Source organism: Protopterus annectens, chromosome 10.part0 (genome assembly GCF_019279795.1).
Source record: "Protopterus annectens isolate FY-2018-M chromosome 10.part0, PAN1.0, whole genome shotgun sequence".
NCBI lineage: Eukaryota > Metazoa > Chordata > Ceratodontiformes > Protopteridae > Protopterus > Protopterus annectens.
Genome location: NC_056744.1, coordinates 204,340,731 through 204,353,481, shown reverse-complemented (window position 1 = coordinate 204,353,481; position 12,751 = coordinate 204,340,731). Strand labels below are relative to the sequence as shown.

Genomic DNA, 12,751 nt, shown 5'->3' with positions numbered 1-12,751 from the left:
GTCTGTATGATTATATGTAAGCAATGTTTTTGGCTGTACTTTAATTTGTTTTATTATTTTTTTTTATTTTTACACCAATTTTCAGGCTAATTTTAATAGGGTCCTAGGAGTAAACTAGCAAATTCAGTCAATATGGAGGGAGCCAAATTACTGTGGGGTCAACCTAGAAGCAAAACATTACCAAATTAAAAAGTAAATGCTTGACACTGGAAGACTGTGTGAGTGTAAGGCTGATTCAAGGTATTATAGCCCAATCTAGTGGCAAATGGCTGGATCCCGTCACTGTTGTTGTGCATACACCTTTAAGCCTCAACAAGTTCTTAATATATTTAATAGAAAGTATAGTGTTTTGCATTTTAAGAAATCATTTATATTAATTATTATGAATTTCTTAGATGCTAGATTAGAAAAGGTACATGATGCACTTACAAGGGTTTATACTAAGGACACTAAGAAAAATATATATTCACACAGATCGAGTAAATGTAAAGCAGAAATTGTGCTATAAAGAGCAAGGTATAACCAATTTTGTAAGATTTAGTCAAACAAAGGGTATGTTCCCTTGTAAAATTGTATTTTTTGTAAAAGCATTTAAAGGCAATGCATTTGTACATCTAGTTACTAAATGTGAATGTAAGAATAATTCATAATTAGACTGTAACACTATGAATTTAATTTATATTTCTGTTTATAACACGTATCTGGCCTTCCATGTTGGCAAAACAAACAAGAAGATAAAATAATGAATTTGTGACCATTTGTCAGAAATAAAAAGGAAACCTCACAATAATGAACTTTATAAGCATATAATTGAAACAGAGAAGACAAATTTCTTTAAGTTTATGGCACTTAAAAAAATTATTTTAGTTTAACAGGAGATTATATGATATCTAAGATTAAGCATTCGGAATGCAAATGGATAAACAAGTTAAGAGCTGACAGAAGTCCTGAACTAAGTACTGTAAACAGTGTGACTAGTGTGAATATATATATATATATATATATATATATATATATATATATATATACACATATATATATATATATATATATATATATATATATATATATATATATATATATTATACATATATTGCCTTTATTGTAATTTATTTAAAACTGCTGTAAATATTCAATTAAATGTAAACTGATTGAATGGACAGTATATAAGACCTTAGGTCTTATTTCTGTGTGATACAGCTTGAAAAGCATTTGGTGAAAGCTTGGAAGCTCATTGTGTTTTTAATAAATAAGGGATTCATTTGCTTTTTTGTGGTTCCTGGGCTGGTATCTTTATTCATCTATCAGACAGACCCATGTGGTTAATATGTCATGTACTATTCTCAAGCAGTGGTATAGTACAAGGCTCAGTGCTGGGCCATCTCATCTTTGTCATCTATTTCTTAAACCTTCAGACCACTCCATGTCTATGGATGTTTACTTTGTAGATGACTGTAACCTGGCTGCTATTTGATCATCAGTCACTCACAATTGCTTCAGAATGGTTAAGACCACATTAATAACTGATGCAAAGACAACAGTCTTAAGCTAAATGTGGAAAAAGTAGAATAGTTAATTTTAATAAGCAAAACATGTTCACATATATTTTATGGGTGATATACCCCTCCAATTAGATGCTCTTGTAAGGCCTCTAGGCATTTTTGTTGATAATGCCTTATCTTCTAAGAATCATTCCTCAGCAGTAGTCTGACATGTGTTCTGTTTGGCATATCTAATTTCTGAAGACATCTGCTTTAGATACAAACAGGTCTTAATTCCACGGTTCATATCTTGCCAGTCCCATTATTGACTATAATGCCCCTCTTGGCATGTACTTGTCTAAACATATCACTCATCTTGAGAAACCTTGGGGATTCCTAGCTAAGATCAGTAGACTGCTAAATCTTAGTTATCATGACAGACTGGCTGTCCTCTTTCTCTATGTTAATAATTCATTGATGTAAAGTACAAGGCAAACTATCACAGCTCCAGTTAAGACCCCCAGATTGCAAGTCCAGTCATAGGACAAGAATTTCACAGTAGCACTTCTTTTAGTAGTATCTTAATTCTCCAGTATTATAAAATGCGATGCAAAATGACACAGCCCCAGGAAGGATCCCATCTCATGTCAGAGCTTCAGAACTGCTGCCATAGTCAAGGACTAAAAGTCAATGTCAACAAATATATAATGGTATCCTTTGTAAAATTGGATACTCCTGTAAACTACTGCATTGACAACACACTCCTATGAGTATTATGAGTAGTCAGGGATTTGGTGATGTACGTGGACAGTAACCTGGCCTTTGACCATCATATCTTTATGGCAGCAAGGAAATTATTCTATGTAGCCCAATTTATAAGCAAGGGTATGGCACCTAGGTCCAAGGAAGTGATCATATCACTGTATTCAGCCCTCAGCAGATCAGTCATTAACTGTATCACTGTCTTCAGTACCTGACCAGGCATATGCAAAACCTGGAACATCCACACAGGTCCCTCATGAAAACAGTACAGGGCATAAACAACATGTCCCAAATGGATCACCTTGAAGCCCTGTACCTGTACTCTATCTCTTACAAATTGCTGAGGGGTGATCTATGCCTGGCATGCAAGTCATCACTGGGTCCTGTTCTGATGGACCTTCTATATATCCACAAAAAGAAATAAAATCAGAACTCTCCTAATCTAGGGCCTTAATCCTTGCTTGCAACATAAATAGTACATGTTGGGGAGACAGGTATATGACTCACACACTATGCCTTCTCTGGAACAGGAACAGGCTTCTTAACCAGATGAAGCAGAATTCTTCCCTAACCTAATTCAAGTCTAACTTGGACCAGTAAAATGGAAATCAGAAATACACCCCTGGTCTGACACCTGTGCCTCTAACACATAAAGGCAGCCTGTAAATGCTTCATCATTCAGGCTCTAGCCTACATATAGTTCTTAAAATAACCTTAGGTTACCAAAACTTGTCATATGTAAAATAATCCAATAGGTTTCTTGAAATTAGTGTAAACCACCAAATATGCAAAAAAAAATAAAATCAAATAAAATAACCAGCACAACCCAAGCATATACATAGGTATAACATAATTTATTTTGCATAGCAAATCATTTATTTACCACCTTCATCTATTAACAAGACTTTATCAAAATGAAAATAACTGACCATTCTTCACCTTATAAGCATTAAAAAAACAAATCATGAGAGGTCACATGTCAAGCACTCAGTCAGCATTTAAAGATATATACTAAATACGTATAAAAATAAATTTTTAATAAAATATTGAATACATTCAATACTTTAATATTTCCTAAGCTTTTTACTTTTAAAAGAATAAAAAAACTTTTAATATTTATTGTTTCACTCAATCCTTGGTAATGATTGGTATATATATTCTAAGCTGCCACTCAGTTTCTTTTAAATCTAACTTATTCTTAAAATCCTCCTCCCCCCCAAAAAAAAATCTATCTGTAAATTGTGTATTACAAAAATAAAACTCTTTTGCATTTTTCACATTTACAAGTATGGTTAAATAAGGCATTTTTGTGTTGCCTGTTTTAACTGCATACAAATTTTCTTTTACCCTTTTATGTAATGTTGTGTTGGTCATTCCAACACAAAAGGCTGAACACCCTGGGCACTTGGCAATATAAATAACCACAAAAGATTTATAATTGTAGCTAGACAACATACCAAATGTTCTGTCAATATGTTCAAAACTAATATATGGTCCTATTGATATATGCATACTGATGTCACAGTCTCGGCACTTATAGATGGCTTTATGTTTCTCTGTTTTAGGAAAACACATAATGCATTATCTTTCTGTAATATCTTTTTAATACTTGTATAGCTCTTATAAGAGAATTCAACTCTATTTCCAATAATCTTACTTAACTTGTCATTTCCCATAATTATATTGCAATTATTGTTAATAGCCCCCATTATACCTATACTATCTACAGTCATATTTATAGAGAAAGCTGACTAATTTTCACTTAAAGCCACACTGTTTTTTACCACTAAAGGTTTCTTATGTAAGGGCAGAAAACACACATCCCTATTGATAACTATCTCATCATTTCCTTTAAAAGAAACCTCCTTTTTATAACCTCTTTTTTCAAACACTGTGACTATAAAATTCACTTCTCCCAAAAAATCATCTACTCCAGTAGTATGTATGCAGGCCCTTTTTTATTTACAAAGGCTGTATGATTACTTCCATAATGTAAGTAGCTATTAGAAAATGTTTCTGCTTTCAAAACACTTTCCATCTAACTGAATAGTAATATTCAAAAATTTAGCTTATGTCCAACTTCACCCAATGCAAACTTTAAAAATCCAGTAGACTTACTCAACTGTTCTATAAACATATTACAGTCTTAAAATATACATTTAAAATGAAAAACAAATCATCAGTCAACCTTCTACAAAAGGAGTTTATGGAAAACCCTTTACAACCAGATAATATACTAAGTTCTTACCATCCCAATACAAAATTTGCTAAAGCGGGTGCCATTGGTGATCCTATAGCCACTGTTAAAAATTAAGGAATTGTTCTGTAAGTTCCAACATTGTGCACCACAAATTAATTTTTTCATTAGAAAAACTTGTATACCTTATTAAAACAATCTAATAAAACTGACTTCTTCTTCAATAGTAATCAAAGATTTAACATCAAAGGTAAATAATATAGTCTGTTCACCTTTTATATGATATTCTATGAGTCTATCCTAAAAAAAATCCCAAGAATCTTTTATATAAGATACATTTTGAATAGTATGATTCAATACTTATCTACTGTAGGTATAAAGACATTCTTTCAGTAATGCAACCTGATGCTGACACTATAGGTTTGAAAGGTTGCTTATTGGTATCTTTATGCATTTTTGCAATCCTAAATGAAATACAAATTTTAAGATCAATTACATTATTAACTACTCATTCATATAAAATAGAATTAATGTCATGACATCTTCTACTAATTTCTACAAAACAGACACTTTTATATTCATTTCTATTGCTTAACATATTTTTCATAATATATTCAATTTGATACATAACTAGCCCCTCTGCTTTACCTGCTTTCATAGACCTTAAATTTTCTTGTCTTAAATCTGACAATTTTTTCTTGATGATTTAAATTAACATAACAATTCTTAATTCTTTTATTTAAAAGTTTGTGTATATTATTTTCACAATACATTTCAAACTTATGAATGGGAGACGGTTAAAAATAGACAGTTTCCTAAATATTACATAACATTTATTGACATTGTGCAATAAATGTTCCAAATTTTACTATCGACAATATTGTTTTAAGTTCAGTTAATGTCTTTACCACATTAGCACTAATACAAGAAATAAAATGTAGTGCTATGTCCAAAATCTATAGCTATAAATAATTAAAATGTTCAACAGTTAAATCAAATATTTTAATTGGAGATGTACCATCATCTAACTGGGCCTTCTTTTTCCTCACCCTCTTCCTTTCCACATATTCCTCTGTTGGCTCTCCTCCCCTGCACATTCCAGCTTTTTTTGAGCATTCATAGATTCTGATTCATACTGAAAATCCAAAGTGGGAAGAGAGTAAGGGAATTTCTACAATATCAGTTCCTTCATCAGTGCTAGAATATCTTTCTTGATCTCTGGATGCTAATCACTCCAACGTCCCTGGAAATATGTTCAATTTATGGCCATTGTTGAGTTCCATATTGTTGCTTCCTGTAGTTCCATTAACTGCTTCACATGATGAATGATATTGTAAACTTATACCTTACTGAAAGCGTAAGCAGACTGACCCCTACCTATATTTTTCTGCTTATGTACAACACCTGCTTTTTTCAAGTCTTTTAATAGAAGTAAAAACATTTTCTTAATCAGCTTTTGTGTTGTGATTGTTTATCAAAAACTCTTTTATTCATTGGTCTAAAGTTGTTATATCAGCATATAAGATATTAATACATCTAACATTAAGTTTTAAGTTCAGAATAGAAATAACCACTGCTATTGAGACTGTTGGGAAATTTATAAGAATGTAAGCTTTTAGGAATAATTTTTAGTGAAATACAATTGTTCACAGTCCATATTGTCCAATACCAAGAAATAAAGTTTTCTTAGTTTCTTCTCTAGTTCATTGATAAGTTCTTTAATATATCCTTTTCCTGAGGGAATAACCATCTGACTGGTACTCAGCAAAAATGATTGTTAATATTTTCTAAAAAGGCAGTAGGGTTATAGCTGTTCACAGGCCTAAAAAGAGAAATTATAAATGCAGTTGGATCAGAACCAAAGCAGGGAAGTTTGATTGCCTGGGTGATACACTCATATTGTGCTTTTGTCCAGCCCATATCCTGTTGCCTACTTCACCCCCAGCACAAGGCTAGTTCCACATTTTAGCACAATTGTCTTGTAAAATAAACAAGTACAGACCCAAGGAGAGTGGAGACGGGTCAGAAAGTCAAAGTATTTATTTATTTTAGTCTACTGGTTGAGGTAGTGGGCTAATCCACTGTGGACCAATGTCAGCCACAGCCTGGGGGTTACAGTACACAAATGAGTAGGCTGCATTACACTGTGAATGGCACAGACAAGAGGAATTGCCATTTTTACTATGGTACAGAGCAGAATCCTTCAACAAAGCACCACCCCATATTTACATATTTAATATAAGAAGTGGATATTTAGACCATCAGTTACACAGGCAGGGACTAAAGGCGAAGGTGCCTCAATTTACACCAAAATAAAATATACCTCAAAGTTGGTCAAACAGAATAATGCACTTGAGCTTCTCCATATTCAAATCATCATATCCAGTACCAATTCTTTGCAAGTTATAGGTCCCCCTCTATGACCCAGGAAACCCATACTATGTATATAAACTTACTGAAAACACTCACCATCCAACCCAAAATCATATTCATGGACAACTTTAATCACCCTACTTTTAAGTGGGAATCATGTATCAGACCAAGCATACAGGCACAGAGATTCCTGGATTTTGTAAATATAAACTCACTGTACCAGACTGGCAATACACCAATGAGGGGTCCAACTATACCAGATCTGGTCCTCACTAATATTGGAGAGTTCTGCACATCCACTGCTATAATGTTTTCTTTGGTAAGGTCAGACCACAAAATGGTCTTCTTTGAAGTAAAAATAAAACCTGAAACCACAGCTAACCCTGGAGTATTCAAGAACTAATCTAATGCTAATTTCCTACTATTAAGTGATAACCTGGCAAAATGTGAAGCCTCCATAAACCTTCAGAACACTGCTGTCTATGCAGAACTGCTCACAGAAACACTATACAAGCATATTAATAGCTGCATAGAGGCAGCTGTGCTCACCAGAAGGAAGAACAGAATTAACTCAGTAACCAAGGCAACCTGTTGAAATCTCAAATGTGATAGGTTGTATAACAGCAGGAAGAAAGTCATGGCAAAAATTAGGAGGTGCAGCACCTAGTAAGATAAAAGCATTCTCATCAAACTAAACCAATGTCTCAGAAGACAAGTAAAGTCTACCAAAGCTAAATTTGAGGTAAATGTGGCCTCCCATGCCAAGAACAATGACAATGCATCCTTTAGATATGTCTGCAACCTCAAAGGCAATACATGATTGAGTGCAGAGCTCATTGTAAATGGACCCACCTATACTGAGACAGAAGATATAGCAAACCTACTTGCTGAAAAATGCAGCTGCAACTTCACTCCTCTCTCCCCATCAACCTTCCCTCAGGAAATACCATCATATATAACTCCCCTTGGTATCACTAGGGAGGAGCTGGTCCTTAATGCTCTCTCTAAGTTCAAGAACACTGCATCTATGGGCCCAGACAATATCCCAGGATGCCTTCTAAATAGCATGAAAAATGATCTATCAGGCCCTCTGGAATTGTTATTTAACTGTAGCCTCCAAACAGGCTTCATGCCTCATGAATGGAGAACAGCAACAGTCATCCCTCTGTACAAAGGTGGGCCATCTACAGACCCTGGAAACTACAGACCAATAAGTCTCACTAGTCTCATATGCATAGCCTTGGAAAGAATTATAATGGAAATGGTCAGTAATGACATAGAAAACCTCCAGACATTGGACCCAACCCAATTTGATTTCATCAAAGGCATGTCATGTCTTCTGAGTCTAGTGGACTTCTTTGAGAAGGTCACCAAAGCAGTGAATGAGTGTAAAATGGTTCACACTGCCTACCTTGACCTGGTCAAGGCATTTGACACAAACCCAACTCAGGCATTGTTGATAAACTTAAAAGGTTAGGTGCAAACCCTTATGTAACCCAGTGGATAGCCAGCTGGCTCACAGACAGGACCCAGGAAGTTAGAATTAGGGAGTCCACTTCTACAAAGAGGCTAGTCACAAGCAAAGTTCCTCAGATATCAGTCCTGGGATCTCTCCTTTTTGGCATTAACTTCTCTGAAGTCAAGGTCAATGTCAATAGCTTCTGGATGACTAAATTTGCAGATGATTGCAAATTAGGAGCTGTCTTTGAATCACCCACCGACACAGATGTTCTCCAGGTAGGGTTGATACAGACAAGCAACTGGTGCTAGAGCCAAGAACTAAAACTAAATGCCAAGAAATGCATAATAGTATACTTCAGGATGTCATCTGCCCCTGGTAATTGTCATATTGACAACACACCCCCTAAGAGTTGACCCAGTAGCCAGGGACTTGGGGGGACACACATAGACAGTAATCTAGTGTTTGACCATAAAATGTCTGCAGTAGTGAGGAAATCAATCTATGATGAACAACTTATAAATGAAGTATGTCATCTAGGTCCAAGGATGTCATTGCTCCACTGCATTTGGCATTCATCATACCTATCATTGAGTACAATGCTCCCTTTGGTATGTACCTAACCAGGCATATCCAACAACTGAAATGTCCACAGATGTTGCTCATTAAAAGAATAGTGGGTGTAAGTAACATCCTATGCAGACTGCACCATGGCCCTCTCACTATAATCTGTCTGCTACAGGCTGTTGAGGGGAGATCTATACCTAGCATACAAGGAATTGTCACACCCACTTTGATGGACCTCCTGCATATCCACAAAACAAACACCACCAGAATTACCCATTATAAAAACTTAAACCTTCACTGTGATACAAATAGGACCTGCTGAAGAGACAAGTATGTATCCCAGGGAATACCCCTTCTCCGGAACAGGTTCCCCATCCATGTGCAGCAAAGTTCCTCCTTAACCAGTTCAAGTGTAACTTAAACAATTGGATGGGGAACAGGAAATTCATCCCTGGTTTGGAACCTACGTCTGTAATGGACACAACTCTGTAAATGGTTCACCTCCCAGGCCCCTGCTTGCAAAGTTTGCACCTCCCAAGCCTCTGCTTACACTTATTAAGGGAACCAGAACTTGTCAGAGATTTGGGATGTGTGGCTAGGCTTGAAAAGGTCCTTGTAGTTGTTAGCTTAATAAACACCTATGAATCTATGAACCTATAAGTACTCAGCACTTCTCTGCCTGGTAGATATTGTTAAAAGCAGAGCTATCCACAGTGATAAGGCATTTCTTTGGTGAATTATCCAGTGAATTATTTTAAGATCACAGCTATCCCCAATGATCGGCTGCGGTGGTGCAGCGGTTAATGTTGCCACCTCACAGCAAGTGGTTCTCTGGTTTGATTCTTGGCTGGGGTGCCTTCTTTGCAGAGTCTGCATGTCCTCCCTGTGGTTATCTGTGTTTCCTCTGGGTGCTCTAGTTTCCTCCCACATCCCAAAGACATGCTGTTGGTGGACTGGACACTCTAAATTGGCCCTAGGTGTATGTGTGTGTGAGTGTGTGTGTGTGTGTGTGTGTGTGTGTGTGTGTGTGTGTGTGTGTGTGTGTGTGTGTGTGTGTGTGTGTGTGTGTGTGTGTGTGTGTGTGTGTGTGTGTGTGTGTGTGTGTGTGTGTGTGTGTGTGTGTGTGTGTGCCTTCTGTGGAAGGTTGGGTGCTGGGCTGGCAACTCAACACTATAAAAACTCCACTGCCAATCATGAGCGGACAAGTGATCTGTTGTGGTGACCCCCTATCCGGGAAAAAGCTGAAAGAAGAAGAAGCTGTCCCCAATGATGAAATATTTCTCTAGTGGGTAAATAGCAATTTTCCTTATTAGATGTCAATAGGGGGTAAGGAAGAAGTAAGTGCTGAGTTATTACGTGCTTTACCAGACATTCTAAACTATAGGAGAGTGATTGAAGCACATGTAAGATGCTTTGTTTCATAGTTTTGTTGTGTGTTTTTCCAGAATTTATTATAAGATGGGTTATGGATTTCAGGGGAAAGAGAATCTTATAAATTTGAGCAAAGATAGTGAAGGCATAGGTCTGTTAAGAACTTAAGTGTTTTTGGACTGTGAATGGAACTGATATAGAACAGTTTTGATTGCTGTCCTAAAGACAGGGCATGGGGTAAGTGAGGACAATATAGATTGTTTTATGAGCTAGTAATAGCAGTAGCCAATTAACTCTTTTCTTAAGAGACCACCATAACATTCTGGAGAGTGATGCCATGATGTTCATGTTTTGGTGAAAGGATCATAAATGTACAAATTAAATTCATTTTTTTTTTTTTTTAGTTTTCAGATATTAAACACGAGCATGCCAAATGTGTACATTTAGATTAGAGAAAGGATCTCGCTGATATGAGTAGAGCAAAAACAAACAACCTGGTAAAATTCTTAAATTACATGGGTACATTACCTATGTGTTTTAACCCCTGTGAAGAGCATGACTGACAATGCAGATATCATTATTATTGCCCAATTCTCATTTTTTACATGGGATTGAGTTGCCATGTCAGCTGCCCCCCCCTTTCTTGATTCAGAGATGCCTCTCAACCTTCCTTGACAGTCATTACATGCTCTACTGTCACGTTTTCTCTGATGCAATCCATCCATCCCTTAGCTTGATGGTCTTGTCTCCACCAAATCTGCTTTACAAAATTGCCTTCAGATTTCCAGCACATATCATTAAGCCACTTCAATCTGTTCTCGGCTGTCTTTGTAATTGAAACTACTTTGAATTCCATACTGATATCCTCATGTCTTTGATTGTCCCACAGTGTGTATCCTACTACCAAGTTAGAGCCTTCATCTCATCACATCCAGCTTCCTCAGCTGCTCTCCCTTCAATGCCCAGGTTTGTTTTTCCGATTAGAACAGTGGCGGCTGGTGACTTCAGATTAAAGGGGGGCTGCAGGAAACAGCTGAATGGGTGGGACCAATGGAAAGGGGTGTGGCCAACTAGAAAGGGGTGGAGCTATGCTCAAAACCACAACAACTGGAACTTTGATTAAATACACTGCCCTGGGTGCCAAACCATCATTACCAGTGTCCAATCAAAACAAAATGAAGTGTAGAAGGAGAAATATTTCAATGCATTGGCTACATGACAGCTTACTTAGATGGAAACACAAAGATTGTGAGGCATGAAAAAATAAATTACTTTTTAAATACATTACTGGAATGCCAGTCAAAATCAAGTATAAAAAAAAACAAGCAGCACTCAACTCAAACCACTTCTCCTTGCACTGCAGTTCTAATTAAAATTTATATTCAGCTTTATAAAATTACCAAGTAACATGCTGAAAGTAGCAATCTCTTTGATACCCCCACTTGTAAAAATGTTTCTTATCCAAAAAAGACCTGCTGCCTGACAACAGCTATCAACTTGTCTCATGGGGAAGACATGATCAAAGTAAAAAATGAACAGCAAACAAAAAGCAAGCTCAAGATAAATTGCTTAAAGGATTACTGCACAAGTTATGGACCACACATAATAGATTGGTATTCTGTTTAGTTTACGGTTAAAGCCTGCAAAGAGGACTGCAAGTCTCCAACAAATGTATTGAGCTTCTGAAAATATTGTAATCCAGTCCTTTATTACAAATACTGTCATATGCATTTCAATACCTAAGGCTTATACGTTATCTAGTTATGTAAATATTCTCTGCATGGCAACAACAAAAAGGCTTTCAATGTTGGTAATTCTTTAACAGTATGCTTATTAAAGCTTACTTGCAGCTTACAATCTCCGACAAGCTTAACCAGTTGGACTTCATCTGCAGATTCTTCTCCACTATCTATTTTACTGCATAATTTGGGTCTGTTGTACCACATCCTGATCCAAATCCAAACTTCTCATCTACCCTTTTACTTCTAACTAAAATGTATATTCATTTATCAGTTTACCCTATCAAGCACTTTTACATATTTTGACAAGAGTTTGATACCTCTGTACTGCATGGCAGTTGTAAATATCTGCATTGTTTTGTCCACTAGCACTACAGTGTTTATTCTCCATTCATCTGAGATTTCGCACTCTCTCTCTATCTCAGTCTCTGTCTGGCTGTCTCTATATATTTGGTGGTGAACACACTCATAATTATTAATCATTAATGTATACAACATGTTGATCACATTTGCTGTGACCTCATCTGAGCCTGCCACTTTCCTTGATTTCATCTTCCTTAGTGCACTTTATATTTTGTCTAGGACAGGTTCCCTATTTTCTTTCATAATACCCTATTCATGTAGCAGAATAGCTTCTATGGGATTGTCTGCATTCAGGATCATCTTGAAGTACTCCTTCCTTCTGCCATTGATGCCCTCTGGACCAAAGAGCAGATTGTTGCCAGTGTCCCTTAAGAATGACATTCATCTTTATCTTTTTGTCACTGCCTTGCAGTCTGACAAAGCTTTTTTTGGTCTCTAA

The 12,751-nt window shown here is 36.2% G+C and overlaps 1 protein-coding gene across 1 annotated transcript in view; it reads right to left on the bottom strand.

Moving 5' to 3' along the window:
* The window catches only part of LOC122814124 (cholesterol transporter ABCA5-like), a 951,316-nt gene that overhangs the window by 282,952 nt on the left and 655,613 nt on the right, over nucleotides 1–12,751 (bottom strand). The gene's annotated exons all lie outside the window — the stretch shown is intronic.